The sequence below is a fragment of the Microtus pennsylvanicus genome, chromosome 7, assembly GCF_037038515.1.
Source record: "Microtus pennsylvanicus isolate mMicPen1 chromosome 7, mMicPen1.hap1, whole genome shotgun sequence".
Lineage (NCBI taxonomy): Eukaryota > Metazoa > Chordata > Mammalia > Rodentia > Cricetidae > Microtus > Microtus pennsylvanicus.
Genome location: NC_134585.1, coordinates 13,367,392 through 13,382,299, shown reverse-complemented (window position 1 = coordinate 13,382,299; position 14,908 = coordinate 13,367,392).

Below are 14,908 nucleotides of genomic sequence, written 5' to 3'. Positions count from 1 at the left end.
TGGCTAAGTCAGCACACCAGGACTCTCAAGCAAGCAAATGCAAGCTGTAGATATACACACACAGGATTCATTTCTGTGTCCTGAAATAGGCAATGGCCGGTGTCTATACTATACAAGTAAGTGCAAAGCACAACCGTGATGCTGATTGGAATTTATTAAGTCTGCCCTTAGAAAAGCAGTGGATATATTTTATATGTAAGTCAATACTTCTTGAATTTCATGCACATGTAATGACAAAATCTTTATGTGTTTATTGTAAGGACATGGCATCAACTAAAATATGTCATTTATAGACTCCATTATTTTCTCAATGAATTCAATAAATATCACCAAATCACTTTTTAAATCCTAACCAGTGAGCTGACTTATACTCACATGGGTTTAAAATACATAATCTTTTAAATATATATTATGCATACATAATTAATTATATACTCAAATTATCTTCAGTAATTAATTTTATAAGTTTATATGATTAAAATAGGAAACTCATTATTAATACATACTATATGTTTTTACATGCATACCGATAAAATTAGTCTGGGGAAAGAGTTTGCAATGATGCTTACAGATTTTGCTAAGGTTGTGAAGAACACATTTGAAAGCATAAAAAGACATGCAAGTCTCATAAGTGGAAGCCTGATTGGGATCTAAGCATACTACTATGAATATATTTTATGGTCAGAAAGCCTGTTCTACCTATGTAGGTGTTTAGTTTGCTGCTGTAGTGAATAATGCTATTAGATGGGAAGGAATATCCTTCCAATATGTGCACCAGGGGCTCCCAAGTGCTAAGTAAGAAGTTATGATTGTGACAGATATATGGACAAAGATAAAGAGACAAACAAAACCATACAGTTATACCTGACAGATGGTATGTAAAAGACAGATACATAGAAAGATGGGATGATAGATAATAAATTAATTGATAGTTGAGAGATAGATAATAAATTAATAAATGAAAGATAGATTATAAATTGACTGATAGATGGGTACATAATTGAAGATTAATGTATAATAGGTGATAAAAAGTTGATCAATAGATAATCATCAGATAATAAAAGGTCATTGATAGATGATAGATGAATAGATAATAGATTAGATAGATGATAATTGGATGGTAGGTAGATAGATGAATAAGTAGATCACAGCTACATAGATGGATGATAGACTCATAGAGAAACATACATAAATACAGACAATACAGACAAATAGACAGTCTAGACAATATTCCTCCTCCTCATAGGACACTGCAGCACAATGTGGATCCTACCATCAGCATCGCACATGTTCTCAGAAGACTCTGACGTGCAAAGGTTGAGAAACAGACCAGATGCATACCTGCATGACCACACTATTTTAAAAATCATTCTGCTTATTTATTTAGTGTGTATGTGGGAGAATGTGGAGGTCAGTTCTCTTCCTTGCCATGTGGGACCTGAATTCGGGGTTTGAGGTGTGATGGCAAGGGCCTTTTCCACTGAGTCATCTCTCAGGCCTGCAAGGGTCAGGTTCCAACTTCTCTTTTAGTGATTTTGCTTGTTTTTTCTCAGACATATCAAAACTTTGGAGCCCTTACCCTTGAGGAATTTTAAAGGACTTATTTTCCCACTCTACAACGCCAGCCAAGAAGTTACAGTTAATTTAGATTTCTTTGGAAAATACTTAGGAATTCTACTTAATTTGTTAGAAGGGAATTGCATCTTCCTGCTGACAACAGACTACTCATGTGTATATTAACCTTGTTTACTATTTTGGGAGAGTCGATTCATAATTCCTAACTGTAAGGAGTCAGTCCTTTCTGGAACCACATTTTATAATACTACAGGCATCCCTAAAAATAGGTACTCTTGAAAATAACAAACAGATATTAAAAAGAGAACGCAATGTTTTAAATGGACTCCTACAAATTTAATAGAAGAGAAACAGCAACTCTGAATATGAATATTCATTCTCTCCTTAAGGAGATATTTAGAAGAGGCATTTGATTGGGCCTCTGTTTTCTAACTGCACAGAACATTGGTACATTGTATCTTCTCTCCTACATACCTGGAGACATACACTAGAAATCTTAGCCTTCCAGGGCAAACAGGATTGAGAGTCAACAAAATCTGAAAGTTATCATTTAGCAAATGGGAATGATTCAATGTTAAAAAATAGAATTTTTAAGTCCCAATTTAAATTTATTCTATATTATAAGAATATCTCTAAACAATAAATCTTTTTTCCTTTAGCCTGTCTATAATCCAGAAATAGTTTTAGAAAATAAAAGATCTGTAGTTCAAAGTATTCTACAAACTGTGATGTTGGGAAAATCTCACCTCTCCTTTGTGAATTTTCATGTCCTGTTTGTCTTGTGAGTGGTTTAGATGAACCTGGACAGATCAGCATCCATTCATATCTTTGATTTTCCTTGGTAACAAACTCTCACAATAAAGTCTGTTACTGTGTTGCATTGTTCCCTCATTGGCACAACATAAGTGTGCTCCCAGCTTCAAAGCTAGTTCCAGTGCCTGAAGGAAGGCAACTGCCCTGATGCACAGCCTGTTGAGAAGCCTCTCATCCCACAGCACTTAAAACACAGCAGGTGCCTTTGCTTTTTTCCTTCTCACCTCTTCTGTTATTTTGAATCTGGTTTCCCTGTTCAGCCAATGGAAATGCTCATTTTACTTTAAAGCATCTGACAACGGGTGTCATTCTGAACATCCTATTGTATTGAGATTAATTTTCAGTACAACCTCCTTCAGTAAAGAGTGATTAAATTTAATAAACACCATGATTTCTATTATATTGGTTTATCTCTTCAAGAACTCCAAAGTACAATCTGGGAGATACTTGACTCATAGCCAGTGAATTTGAAAAACACACACCATGACTTAAATATCTTCATTAATTTCACTTGAAGTAATGTAGTGAATTCTGACAACCGGTCATTTAATGCACTCCACAGTCATGGAAAACTTCTTTCTAACAGTTCTAAAATATAATAAGAAAGCAATTCGAGTGCAGTTATTATTTTAGATATGCCTCAGTCATATAATCCTACAGAATATGATGCTACAGGCAGAGCTAAAGTAATGGCTAATAGAATGTGCTTGAATCTAACTTTCTTTAATAAATACACACAGATGCACTCTTTACAAAATCCCAAGGTAAATGACTAATGGTTTTTGATAAATAGGATACACAAAAACTAATTATTTAGGCTGTATAGGCACATTTATGCAACACAGATATGCAAAAAATTCATATGTAATCTGCTGGTTCTGGAGGGAATTCTAAATGTCAAAATAGCTATCTATGTGAATCTTATTGAAAAAAATATATCCCTTGGAGCAACCACCATTCTCTGAATGGGTTAGCTGACAAGGAATTTCTTGCTAGACATGGCATTTGCATCTTTGTAGATGGAGACTCTATAATGACAAGAACTGTATGAGACAAGGAAAATGGAAAATGCATTGGCAAGTTTTGATAGAGGCCAAGGAGGCCTTGATGCTTAGCTCAGCTTAACTAAACCAGTAGATAGACCTTCTTGAACTTTTATGTTCAGGAAAGAGAGAGGGGGAGGGAGGGAGGAAGGGAGGGAGGGAGGGAGGAAGGAAAAAGGGAAAGAGGAAGGAAGGAAGGGAGGGGGGAGGGAGGGAGGGAGGGAAAGAAAGAAAGTTATTGTAAATTCTTTTCCTGGAAGCCTGTGACCAGTTTCATTACTGGGACTGTCTTTGTCGAACACTTGGGGCTAGCTAGATGGAGTACAGTCAAGGGCCCTAACTTCAGCTCCATCTTGCTCCAGGTTACAAAGTTACCTACTGTTATGAATATAGGAAACAGGAAAAATATTTCCCTGGTGAAGTCAATTAATAAACTTGAATGGCCCATGGTCCCCACAACCACCAGTTTTTAGTGTCTCTCTAGGACTTCAAGGAATATGAACTCAAACTCAGTTCTGATCTCAGGGAGTTGACAGATTTATTTATTCCAGTCAGAAGAAACCCATTGATTTTGCAGAATTTTTTTTCCTCCAAAATTAATCTAGCAGCTGAGAGACATGGCTAAAATTAGAGCCTTATTCAAAGCGTCCAAAATGCTCAAATAGAATATTAGTCCAATAAGCAAATAAAGATAAAACAAAACTATGTTTAAAAATTAAGAGAGTAGGGTTAGAAAGATGGCTCAGAGGTTAAGAGCACTGACTGCTCTTCCAGAGGGCTGGGGTTCAATTCCCAGGAAACACATGGTGACTCAGAACTATCTGTAACTCCAGTTCCACAGGCTCCAATGACTTTATCTGACCTCCACAGACATATATGTGGCACATGTAAGTAAATCTAGACTATAAAATTAATAAAAAAAAGAGACAGTGCCACCATGAATCTAGGATCCCCATGAGCAAGAATTTAGTTACACTTCTTTGTAAACACATGTGAACCTCTGAGGGATGTTGCTTTAATCATCTAGTGGAGTTATTGCAGGATGTCCATAGCAAGCCTGCTGTAAACTATTGTTAACCAAGCTTGCAATGTTGACACCTTGATAATCTTTGTGAGGATGCCGGGGCTGCGGTGTTCATGCTATAGTCTAGTGGCACTGTGGGATGTAACACTTACTCTTTTACACCAGTTGGAAAGATAATTTCTTTCTAGAACTCACTGTGTTTCTGAGCATTGACTCTATTTAATGGAAAGTTGGAGTAATCTGTGACAGACTGGTAGGTGTGACATTTCCATTGTTCACACTAAATGAGACTGATAGATTAAGCCCTTGATTCTGGGGGAATCACAAAGCCTTTGAGAATGTAATTTGCATATATAATGTTTTCCCTATCATATTAAATGTTTACAAAACATTGAAATATTTAGATTCTTCTAACTGCCCCTCCTTTTATCTCAGGGAAGTAACATTATTGAGAGCTCCTTGCATGTTGCAACAGATTGTGTGAATGAAGTTATGGTAACATCTTAAGTTACTTCTTAACTTTTCTGGGCCTGGGTCCTGATACTTAGATCTCCAACTTTCTAATTCTGTGCACCTTGTAATAGGTTGTACTTCCTTACTTTAACTTATTCAGAGGATACCAAAGCTTACGAGATTTAATTTACCCTGTCATTTGATGTATACTTACAACCTTAAGTGGGACAAAACTTTCTGTAGGCAACTGTTTCTGTTCAGGATGTTACACTTCTGAACTTTCATCTTAAATGATGCTGCTTTTGTTTTGTTGATCTTTTCCATTTTTCTGTCTCAGCAGTCAGAATTGCCTTTTCTTATCTATGTAGAGACAGGGCTTGGTGTACAGAGACCTACAAGCTGAGTGATATACTTCCCCAAGTATTTTCAACCATCTATATTACAGATGAGGGTACATCTAACTGTGGATGAAAATATAATAAAAAAGTAATTGAAGATTCAAAAAGAATCAAGATGAAGGAGACAGGACAGCCTTCTAAATATTTGTTTCAATGTTTTAGTACTCACATATTTTCAAATATGCCTTGCTGAAAACATTTTTTATATGAACTGTGCCAAAGATTTGATGAGTTCTTCAGTCCACCATTTTAAAAGATGCAATCTTTCAGAGATTTTTGTTTTTCTGGGTTTTTGTTGTTGTTGTTTTGTTTTTTGCTGAGTACTGGAATTTTTACTATTCAGTTATAAAGATTTAAATTTTCATTCTCTCTCTGTGTGTGTATGTATGTATGTGATTGCATGCCTGTGCACATGTGTGTGTGTGTGTGTGTGTGTGTGTGTATGTATGTGACTGCATGCCTGTGCACATGTGGGTGCTGATACCCATCTGCCAGAAGACAGGATCTGATTTCCTGGAGCTGGAGTTATAGAAGTTTTGGGGTGCTGGGAGCCAAACTTAATTTCTGTGGAAGACCAATGCTTCTCCTTACCACTGAGCACTCTCCTTAACCCACTATTCAATTTTAAATATTAATTGTTAAAGTGTTTTATTTTCAGACTGCACCCATTAGACAGGATCAGCAGAATTTAGCAGCCAAGAGGAAGGAATTCCTTATTAGATACAGTCTATTATTCACTTTGAAGTGAAGCTCACAGATTTATGCAGACAAAAATTCCACGACTTTTCAGATGAAACACACAGTCAATGTGGGTTTGACCTGGATGGTGAGTTTGAAACACAACAGCATAGCTTTTGCAGATTCTCTAAACTTTTTAATCATCAATAGTGGCTAAACAGCTATTAAATTTATATTTGAAATCATCTTTACTGTTAAGAATATTAATATCTAATCAGTTTCCATACTAGATAAAAACACCTATCAAAATTAATTTTAGTGCATTATAAAAAGTTTGTTTATTCAAGAAGAGACAGTCAACGGTTTCATTTGAAAAGCAGTTTTGCTTGTCATGCCATGTTTGGTTGATATCCTTGGAAGGGAAATGAGGAGGAGATCTGAGAGAGAGGAGAGCTGGGACGAGAGGAGGGAGGAAAAACTCAGTCAGGATGTAACAAGATAAAGAATAAATTTTAAAAAGAAAAGAAGTTTTGATACAATTGCCTAAAAATCTATAAAGGCCATGTAATCATCAGATGTTTTTAATTCAAATTGATACTGTTGAAGTATACTGTAAAACATAATGTATGGGGAACAAAGATCCTAAGCAGACAGAAGCAGGTTTGTTTATTCAAGAAAACCACTCCCTGGATTGTTTGTTGAGTTCATATAATCATTTGGGATTGATTTAAGCTATATTTTTGTTAATGGGATGGGGGCTTATGTGGCCCACACATTCAAGGCAATAAATAAAGGATCAGTTCAAATTCTAGATTTTAAACAACAAACTTGTCCTATTAGATTAAGGCCCATATAAATATCTTCCTTTACTACTAAATATTTCCACTGCTGTGGCCATACAGCAAAGCATCCTAAACATGATTGCATCAAAATACCAGCTATTTAACCTGCTAATGAATTGGTGGCTTAGGATGCACTTGGCTGGTGCAGCTTGCCTGCTTCAGGAAGCAAAAGTCAGTGTCCTCTTAAACTCACTTGTCCTGTGTCTGGAGTTAGGTATGCAACATCGCACCTTGAGCTGTGTCACCCACTCAGTCTTCTCAGAAGTTCTGCCTATGCACTCTGCCCTCGGGTATCTTTAGTGTGGAAATTTCCATGAAAAGGACTTCTATGTCAGCTCAGAGATTCCATGGTGATACTTCTTAAAGAATCACAGGGAGGTGTCTTGGGTTGATAGAAATCACCTGTGGAGTTGTGAAACATTAGTGTTTCTATGTTACATTAGTCTGCAGAGTTAAGCTAGCTAGATATATAGTTCTCAGTGAAGGAGGGTTGTGCCCCAAAGATACACAGGATATGATTCTGGGTTGGCAATATTTAAAAATACAGTCTCTGTGTAGAATAATAAAAACCACTGATAAAAGCCGTTGGCTTGATCGTTAAAGTAACATGTTTTTATACCTAGGTTTACTGTGCCCGTGGCCTGGTTCAGCAGTATTCTGGGGTGGTAAAGAATTAAACGCATGCTTACTTTCCTGTGATGTGACGACATTTAGAAAAGCGAAAAAGCCTACAGGACGTGCGAAATTGTAAATAACCCAGACATGTTTTCATTGTACTTAAAGGCAGCTTTATTATGTGCACGTTATGATTTAGGAGACTCTGGAAGCTATTCATCCATTCTAAGGGGAATCACTAGATCACGCTTGCATTTTAGAACACCCACATTTCACTATACAATAAAATCTCCTAATGCGATATTGGATTTATTGTAAATGAAACAGCAAGAACTGCTTTTCTGTTATATGCATGCGATGCAATTTCTATTGTCAGTGTCCACTTTACCCAACTTCACCTGGGAAGGGCGGCTCAATGAGTTGTTTACATTACATTAAGGTGTAGGCTTGCCTTTGAAGGATTATTTCTAATGGGTTAATTGAGGAGGGAAGACCAACCTGGATTGTGGGTGGCACCATTTCATAGTGGGATTCAGTCTAAAGGAAAAGGAGAGCCCAAGCAGGCTGAGAAGAGCATCCATGTATCTCCTATCCTTGTCTGCTTATAGATACGGTGAAACAAGCTCCCTGTGTGGCTGTAACTTCCTGCTATTCTGGACTAGAATCTGGAATCAGGAACCCAAATAAATTCCTTCATCTTCTAAGTCTTTTCTCACAACACTGGATAGGAAATTAAAGTTACAAACAATTGTGTTCAGATTTAGGCTTCATGGCAGTTCTGTCTCAACGCTCCTGATATTCTTTTCTATAGCACATTGTATTTTCCACCTCTTGCCTCATTATCCAGTGTCCTGGTTTGCTTTCTATTGCTGTGATAAGCAACAATGACCAAAAGCAACTTAGAGACGAAAGGGTTAAGTTCAGTTCACAGTTTATAGTTCTTGATGAAATCATGGTAGGAACTCAAGGCAGGAACCTGGAGACAGGAACGGGTGCAGAATCCATGGAGAAACACTACTTACTGGTTTGCTCATAATGGTTTGCTTTCTTATAGAAGCCAGGACCACCTGCCCAGGAATGGCACTGCCCACAGTGATCTAGACCTTCCCACATCAACCATTAGTCAAGAAAATGTTTTAGACTTGCCGACAGGCCAATCTAATTAAGGTCATTACTATATTGTCAATCAAAGATGACGCTAGTTTGTGTCAAGTTGACAAAAGTAGCAATGAATACATCTATATTCTTCTACTTCATGAATATAAATATAGGAAGTTTCTTCCCTATCTTTCTCTGACACTGCTCTCATAACCTGACAACGATTTCAATCTGTTTTAGTTATTTATTTTTTCTTAGGCACTAAGGATTTCATCACCCTCAATAAGACATCTCCTGAGAATTCCAGCGTCGGCATATTGTATTACCCAGGGGTGCCCCTCAATGCTCCGTGTAACCTGCAACTCAAACTATGCCTGCACAGCCTAAAGCTCAGACCCTTCTCTATCTGAAAATAAAACACACACCTACAGTTTCTTACCCTTTCCTCGCTGCCTTAGACAAGAAGTTTTCCCAGCACCGGGCCCTGAGATGGCTATGACTGAATTCATTGCTGAGGTTTTGTTTCTGTCTTTATCAACTGTTATTCAGTCTCTTCTCCTCCGTGCTGTGCCTGTGGCTGTGTTCAGACTTCAAGGCCTCCAATTCTCACAGAAGCTTTGGAAATGTTGTGTTGTTGACTGGTTTCCCGTCTCCTGTTGTGACTCCAGTCCATTCCACATTCCCAGACCAGATTTATCTTCCTTAATCCCACACATGAAATTCTATCAAACAATATAAAAACCAGGAGGAGGGTAGAAGTTCGAATGAGTTCCTGCCTCCTATAGATGATTATCTGAGTACCAAAACTTGGAAGCTGAAACACATGCCCACCCTCTTATGTCTTCAAAACACGTACCCAACCCCCTATGTCTTCAAGTCTTGTTTTCGCTGTGTCACTCCTGGTCAGATGAAGACGCTGCTGGCCCCCCTCTATTGGCTGTCCTTTCCTGGCTCTTCTAATTGGATTTTAAGTCGGTCCTTCCCATCTACAGTTCCTTTCTTCACTACCGTAGTCATTAATGTATTTCCTCTTTGCTGTACAGCTATAACTTTTGTTTTACTAAATCTTACTTTGTTGTGCTAGTGGAATTCTATGGAATTCTCTCGCCAGCTGTAATCTCACTGCCTCTCTCAACTCCACTAGCAGTTTTATGGCACGAATATCGCCACTTTTACACTACTTGGTGCATTTCGTGTCTTCCCTGTTTGAATCTCAACTTCTTCAGGCAAGGTATTAATTATTATTTGGGGATTTTTACCCTCTGAGCGACAATATAGTTGTCATGGTAGGCAGTGAATATTTGTTGTAAAATCAGTTTTCTAGAAATTTAACCAAGTTTGAATAATGAACCATTAACTAAGTGACTACAAAATGGACTGTTTAAGGTTTTAAAATTATTTATATTATTTTAAAGTTTCACACATCTCTACAATGTGCTGTAATCAAAACACTTCTACTTTCTCTGTATGGACCCTACTGACGTATATCCATAACTTTATATTTCCCTTTGTATCCAATTAGTACTGCACATATGTACACAGGTGTGGGGCCATCCCCATGGCAGTATGGGAAACCAAAAGAAACATTAGGCTTAGCAAGATGTCTCAGCAGGTAAAGGTGCTTGCTTGCCCAACCTGATGATTTAATGTTGATGCCTAGAAGTCATCGGGTAAAAGGTGAGAACTGATTCCCATCTATTGTCCTTTAACATTTATAAGTATGCTATAGTGCACACACATGCACACACTAAATGCAAAATACTAAAACAAATGAAAGAAATATTTCTAAATTATTTTGCTGGTTTTATCTGATACCTACAACAATATGCTAAGTTCTTGATTCTTTTAAAATAAACGTAAGTCTGGATACCTCACACAGAAGAGTTCTTTGTCACTGGGATTTTAATACAGTTTAGCAAGAATGTAGAGTCATGGCTGAGGGGAAAGAGTCCCTACGAGGTCCTGCACAGTTCTCTTCATGTCTGGATCCTGGGATCAGTCTTCACTTAGGTTCTGGAAGAAGCACTTCACAATCACTGCGAGTGGAAGAGAGGCGACGTCACTGGTGGACCAAAGTCAGGGCAGCTCCTAAAAGGCTTCAATGTCATGTCCAGCTGGTATTTTATTTTATATTGTAAAACCATAAAATAGGGAAGGCAAGCAAGCAAATGAGATTTTACAGAAGCCGAGGTCGTAGTCAGCAGATTGTGAAGGTCAGCGAACCATTGTTTCAGCTGTTTCCTTGGGTTACTCTGTTTCAAGTGGCAAGTTAAATCATGCCTGGGAAATAGGCCGGACAAGAAGTGCTTTAAGTAAACCACTAGATAAATCAGTGTCTAATAATTGATCTTTTCTGCCTTAGTCTAATTTATCCCTTCCCTTAGCATTCTGGGGGTAACGATCTATAGGAAATGGTCCTTGAAGTCACACACAGTCAGATTCTAGCACCAACAACACAGTGAAGGTTGACTTTGGCCCCAAATGAGGAAACCTATATGAACTCTACTTTTTCTAGAAGTTGCTAATGAACAGATGTATTCATAGAGACAGAAAAAAGAAAATTTCACAATTATAATAATTATCAATTTTTGACTGTAAAGTTTTCTACTCTTTAGGCTCCAGATAGACTGTAATAAACACATGGAATAGCCTCAGATTTTCATCCCTTTAAATGAAATCTTAGTCCTCAAGATGGTCACGTTATCTCTGTGATGAAACCCAACAGTTATAGACATGCTTTGGAATTCCACAAGTGAGCTGCAGTGATTCGTGAGTCTTACCCCTGGTTTCTTCTCGAATTCAAGGAGAGTGATTACTTAAGCTTCGGAAGCTTATGTTGAATAGACTTGACATTGGCTCTGGTGGCTTCCCCCACTTAGTGTTGTGCTCCTTTGTAGTATGGGCAGGTCTTGTGACACACTCCTGGTCAATAGCATATGCCACACCTCAGGCTGTGTAACAGGATCTCCATCTCCATCCTATAACAGGCTTGCATTAGCATCTTGTCTTCCTTATGGGCCTGAGCAAGATATAAAACCATAGCATTGACATATATACAAAGGAATTAAGAGCTCCAAACTCATGGACCAGAAGTTCTTTCAACCATGAAAGCCTGAAAGAGAACTTCAGTCTCAAATGAAACTGTAGGCCCCACTGACAATCTGATGGCAGCATGGTGAAGCTGAAAAGCATGAGAGCCAGGTAAGATGTGTTTAGACTCTGAATCCATGTAAACTACGAGATAACAAAAACCCTGTTTCCCAACCATATTCTTAACTTTCTGAACCATTATGCCACACTAGATGTGACACATATTTCTATGTCTAAGTGATTTCATTACAAGTATAATAAATACCAGATAACAACCCAACAGACAAAATCAGGAAATACTTTTGAGAGACATGATAAAGAAAGCCTAAACTACCTTAAACTCACGGTGTGCACTGGGAGGATGCTGCTAGCAGGACCATGGAAAGGAAAGGGGAAAACACCACCCTGTTTGTTTCCTGATGCTTTCAATGCAGCATGAGACATTAACTAAGGAAGAAAGTTGGATGCAAAGGCTAAGCCTTGGAGGTCTTGAAAATTCTCAGCCTCCCTCCAGCATGGCAAAGGCTGTTAAAAATCTAGAAATTGCTTTTGAAGAAATGTCATAGAGGAAATGTGAGAGGTATACAACCTTTTACTCAAACTTCAGAAAGATCAGAAGGTCACAATATTGCTCCATATCAAGGGCCTCTTGCAGAGATTTAAGTGGATGCTTCACAGATCCTGTCAATCATCAGTAAAGCCTGGGATTCTCTAAGGGTCATGCCTCTCTGCCAGGGCGAAAGCTGATTGAGAGGAAGGACTGTGGATGTAGCCATTGCATACCTGAGCACTGCTGAGATCCCTTGAAGACATCCAATGTCCATGACAAAATCATTTGAGCAAACACTCCAAGAGAGACTGAAAATACCTAAGAGCAATCTTTTGTGTGCTAAGTTGATTTAGAAGGGATATTGATGTTGTGGAATAGAATATGTGTCTAACTATGTAATGACATGTTTCATTTGTCTGTGTTGCGGAATAATTGTTTAACTATGTAAAGATGTATTGCTGTTTCACCTTGCCTGCCTAATGCATCTGACTGGTCTAATAACAAGCTGAATTGCCAGAAGCTAGGCAGAAGAGGAATAGGTGGGGCTGGTGGGCAAAGAGAAAAGGAGGGACAGCTAGCTAGCCGTGGTCCAGCCAGCCAGGGTTCAGAGCCAGACATGAAGGAAGCAGGAAGCTGGGACATACAGAATGAAAGAAAGGTCCTACCAGGTCTCTGTTTTACCTTGGTTTTTTTTTTTAACTTTTCTTTCCTTCTGTATGTCCCAGCTTCTCAGACTGTTGCTGGTCTGTAGGAGTCCTTAGACAATTTCACTATTACAGCATTCTGACAACATTCTAGCATGATTAATTAAAATGCAAATGACCACATCCCTACATACAGATTTGTCTAGGTTCTTTGGGCACTGTAGGCAGCGCTCATCAGTCTGTGGGATCTCACAGGCTGGTAACTGTCGAGGCTGCTGTAAATTAGTGTTTGCAGCGTCTCCTCCAATAACCATGGTTTCACTAGCACTGAGTAGGTAGCTAGGTTTCTAAAACCAGGCATGGTCGGTATTCTTCTGGTTGAGCAAGTCTTAAGTCCAATTAGGAAGCTGTTGGTTAATGCCAAAGTGTAAGTGCCACTATAGTACCTATTGGGTTATCTGTCTTAGTATAAAAAGATTTTTTTCCTTTTTTATGCATGTGTGCATATGTATATCTATGGGTGTACTATGTATAGATATAGGAACCTGCATGCAGGTATCTTCAGAGGTCAAAGAAAATGTCACATCTCCTGACCCAGCTGTTTGTTGACTGTTGTGGGTGCTGGGAATTGAACTTGTGTCGTCTCTCTGAGCAGCAAGCACCTTTCATCATTAAGCAATGTTTCCAGCACTAAAGCAATGTTTCAGTTTTTGAAATGTTGGAATGAAGAGGTTCCAGCTCTCTTCCTGGTTAGGACTTCAGGTCCAGGCTGGCAGGAACCTGGCCTCTACTTGGTGTGATTGTCAGCTAGAGCAGAGGACAGAGTCTCGTGTGTGCTGTCCATTTCTAGGCATTTTGAACGAACACAAAGGAAGCTGGACTTGGATGACAAAATTCTGGAAACAGCAAGCTTTGATAATGAGAGGGGATGGATTCTGAAACCAGAGAGGCTTCATCAATCTTGGACTAAATCTTGTCAGGCAGCACAGAAGACAATTAAATCATTCTCAGCCAAGCAGTTCCCTACTCCCAAATTTGTGGTTTCTCTCCTTGTTGTGTCCTCTGCCACCCATGTGGCAGAGAGGCCTCGGCCTGTGTAGCAAGGAGAGAGGCTTGAGAGATTAACTAATTTTCCAAATCCTGCTAATGGGATTCACATTGTATGGACAAGTGAATATAATTTTCAATCAAGGTTTTTGATTACACCCTTTCAGTTTTCAAAGGAACGTCCTCATTTCTCTGTCAAGTCCAGGAAAACTCAGTGCAGTTTGTTTGAGGCCAAAGCTTATTTAAATCAGAGCTGGCGCTGGACCCCAAAGTCTGCTCACCCTGACTCCATGTGCCTGACAATACTGTTAACTGCCCAGAGTTATCTATGAGAGCAGGCATGCATCTGTGACTGCAGTGGGCAAGCCCTAGAAGGTCCACAGTGCCCTTCAGTAAATTCTGGCATGTGTGAATTCAGACAAGTGGACCTGTGGTAACATCATAGAACCCGAAAACCATGATGTTAAATGCTTAGTATCTGTGTTTACAGCTTTCCATAGTCCATATGCATCATATTTTATATAATTTCTACACATGTAAAATCATTTTTCATATAAGATATCTAAGACTTGACTTCCTCGTGTTAATGTCTTTTATTAAAGAGTAATGATATTGGTCCTCCTGATGCCCCATGTATTACTATAGTTTTGATTCCTGGTTCTTGGGATTCATACTTAAGACTGAAACAGAATTTCCTTAGAATTTTTAAGTGCTGAAATATTTTGAAGCATTATGCTTACCATACATCTCTATACGTGTGTCTTCACTAGTTGTTTACATTTTTCAGGAAAGTCCTCTTTATGAAAACAATGAGAAGTCTTCCTCAGACTCCATGTCACAGTAACCTAGCTTTCTAAGTTGTCCTAATGCGTCACACCAAACACTGAAGTAATTTTACTGAAGGAAATATCTGGCCACCATTTTAACTCTCCATTTGAAATCACAAAAAAAATGAATAAATGGAAAGAAGTTTCTTTGGGATGAAAGATTTTTTATGCCAAATCTTTAAACCAAGGCTGGACAAGGCAATTCAATAGG